Here is a 3705-nt window from a genome sequence, read left to right as displayed (position 1 = left end):
AGGAGGGTGGTGGAGCTGAGTCGAAACAGGGGGAGGGATGGAGGGCCAGGCCCGTCAAGAGGAACAGGACCTGGATCATGGCATGGATCATGGAACAGTGGTGGACCTGGACCCTGGGGCAAGGACAGGTCTAAACCATGGAGCAGAGGTGGGCCTGGATCATGGAGCAGTGGCAGACAGTGAAGCACTGGAGGACCTGGGCCATGGAGCAGTGGCAGACAGTGAAACACTGGAGGACCTGGGCCATGAAGCAGTGTGGAAGATAGTAAAGCAAAGGGGGACCTGGGCCGTGAAACAGTGGTAGACAGTGAAACACTGGAGGACCTGGGCCATGAAGCAGTGTGGGAGATAGTAAAGCAAAGGGGACCTGGGCCGTGAAACAGTGGCAGACTGTGGAACACTGGAGGACCTGGGCCATGGAATAGAGGCAGACTGTGGATCAACGGAGGACCTGGGCCATGGATCAGATCCATAGGAGCATGTAGCCATGGTGGAGCCGGCAGAGCAGGAATCCATGGCGGTGTAGGCAGAGCAGGACGGCCGAGTAGTGCTGGTAGAGCAGGAAGTCATGGTGGCGCAGAGACATGGACAGACCACTTGACTGTGACAAACCAGGCAGAGAGTTTGTGAGCAGCCACCATAGCCGCAACATGACAGGCAGAATGTTCATAAATGGCCTCTTTGGTCATGACAGGACAGTCTGTGAGGTCATGAACGGACTCCATGGCCATGACTGGACAGATAGACAGTTCATGAATGGCCTTCTTGGACGTGACCGGGCAGACTGTGAGTTCATGGGTGGCCTCCATGGTCGTGACATGACAGACAGTGAGTTCATGAACGGCCTTCTTGGCCATGACAGGACAGGCAGAGAGTTCAGAAGTGGGTGCCATCACCTCGGGAGGTTCTGCAGCAGAAGCCGTCACCTCTGGAGGTTCTGCAGCGGACACCGCCACCTCTGGGGCAGACTCGTGGACAGGAGAGGCCTCTGGAGTGCAGTGTGCAGCCCAAACACTCAGGATGGCTGAGTACACTCACGGGCAGCGCAGTAGACCATGTGGCATGTTCGCCGGGCTTGAGTGTGTTGAGGCTTTCAAGTGTAGAGACCGCTGGGATGCCAACTGCACACACCGACATCACAGTTGGATCCTCCACACTGGCAATCAGTCTTTTCAGTCCTTCCCCAAGCTCCACATCCTCAGGAGCTTCGGTCCTATAGCCCCCCCTCAAAAATTCCTTTGGGGAAATTTTGGTCATGGCCATGATGTAGCGAGGCTCAGGCATGGCGGCCATCTTGGCCGGCATAGCAGGCTTGACGTGAGAAGTCTGAAATGGCGGCCATGATGGGACGAGGCTCTGGAATGGTGGCCATGTCATGATGAGACTCTGGATGATCAGCTGCGACGTGACAAGACTCTGGACGATTAGTTGAGACATGATGAGACTCTGGACAATCAGCTGAGACGTGACGAGACTGGACGATCAGCTGAGATGTGACGAGACTGGACAGGTCCTGGCTTGACAGACATGACACGAGCAGACTCTGGCATGGCAGGCATGATGTGAGCAACTCCTGACATGACGGTCGGGACGTGAAAATGCTGCAGTGGGTACAGCACAATTGCGGGGCTCCTCAACTGCAACTCCTACAGTAAGAGGTGAACCAGCCAACAACAAAGCATAGTCAATATATTGCTCCAGTGACCAACAAATCTTTCCCCCTGGCAGACTTGAACAAAGGGGTTCGTCTAAACCAAAGTGAAAAATGTCCTTAAGCGCCATGTCATTAAAATCCACCCAGTGAGAAAGTTTGCAAAAGTCCTCCAGTAAAAAGGAGAGGAATAAAGCATGAAGTTATGGAGCCATTTGATATTCAGCAGATTTACAGCCTGAAGGAAACATCAGATTCTTAGTTCAAACGCACCTTTGTAAAAAGGCACAAATGATACTTAATGTATCAATTAATAAAACTAAGTTTGATGCTTGCACGTCTTGTTTGTCTGACAGAGATTCCTGATGCAATCGGAAGGCTCAAGTTGATCTTTGCTGAAGTTGGTTGATGGAAAAGAACCAGTTTGAGTCAGAGAATCTTGGTGAATGGAAAGTTGAGGCCCGAGGCCTGGCACAAACTTAGGGTGTCCTGGAGCGTTGTAGCTCACATTTTCATCTTCTCAGAATTCAACCAAACCGCAGACTAGAGGCGGGTCACTGGTGTGAGGCCTTTAAGGTCTGAGAAGATTCACGCCTCTCAAGATGGGCTTGTCCAATGAGAAAGGCTAAAATCCCAAGTGGGAGTTTTATGACCCTTTGTGTGGAAGTATGGTAATTTGCATATGGAACTTGAATCGAAATTACTAAAGATTCTCAGGACACTAATATATTGCCTATGTACCAACATATAATATACACTCTCGTTTAGATAATCAGAAGCCTAATTCATAGATACTAAACATGGTAGGATTACATATAGGTAAGATGACAGGAACGAGTGGTTCCATCATAAGCCTGCATAAAACAGTATAAAATATCAAAGACAACATACACAATGACCTGAAGGATATGTGTGTTCATTCAAAGAAAGGTTTTCCTATGAATTAATTAGAGAAGAGTCCATTTCTACTGTGCATTGTGTCTCTTCCTATGGAAAAGGTAGTGATTTTCTCTACCCACATTCCTTTGGGCCATAAAACCAGATATCAGCATTGGTTGCCATGGGGACCAGGGCCTGGATACGTTCGCAGACATCCTGGCACCCAGTTTATTGGGTGAGGGGTCTGTGACGATTTGTTAATCTAATGAATAACTGATTTGTTAAATCAAATGAAAAATTGTGTTTGATTGGTCCAGACGCTACAGACATTCCAAATTTTTTTTCTTCCCCTCGCTTGGGCCCCAAGTGCGCATGGGCCCCTGGGCCTGTGCCCATAATGCCCATTGGATAATCCGGCCCTGATCATCTGTGATCATTTAGTTGGACCTGACCATAAAGCCTGACATTTTAAGCTCCTGCTTTTTAATATTTTAAAGGGGTCATATGATGCAATTAAAAAATTTTCTTTCTATTTGGAGTGTTACAAGTTCTTGGTGCATAAAGAAGATCTGTAAAGTTGCAAAGACTAAAGTTTCAAATCCAAAGAGATATTCTTTATAAAAGTTAAGAGTCAGCCACGCCTACCTAAAACGGCTCGTTCTAACACACCCGCACATATCTACGTCACTATGTGGGAAGATTTGCATAATACCGCCCAAATGTTTACGCAAAGAAAGAAGGCGTAACTTTTATTCTCGCTGTAGTATTGTTGCTGCCACCGCCACGTCATGAAAGCGCTGTGTGCTTCGTTGTGAAAGCGAAACTACTTTGTTTGGTCTTCCAAAAAAGGACAATATCGCTTCTTCATGCCTGGAGCTGATCCGTGCTGGTCGCTGAGGGAATACATCAACTTAGTGCTGTGGATCGCCGGATCGGCTTCACCGTGGACGAAGCAGAGTCCAGCCCGGGGTCGTCACATGTGGTTGCCGCAGGCATCACAATATGGTAAGGGACGTAACATTTCCGTCACACGCTTGAGGAATTCGGCCAATCACAACGCACTGGATAGCTGGCCAATCAGAGCACACCTCGCTTTTCAGAACGATAAGCTTTGTAAAAATCGACGCGTTTCAGAAAGGCGGGGCATAGAGGAGAAACAATAATGTACAGTATGT

Source organism: Sinocyclocheilus grahami, unplaced genomic scaffold (genome assembly GCF_001515645.1).
Source record: "Sinocyclocheilus grahami isolate Dianchi unplaced genomic scaffold, SAMN03320097.WGS_v1.1 scaffold1577.1, whole genome shotgun sequence".
NCBI lineage: Eukaryota > Metazoa > Chordata > Actinopteri > Cypriniformes > Cyprinidae > Sinocyclocheilus > Sinocyclocheilus grahami.
Note: the sequence above shows the minus strand (reverse complement) of the source record.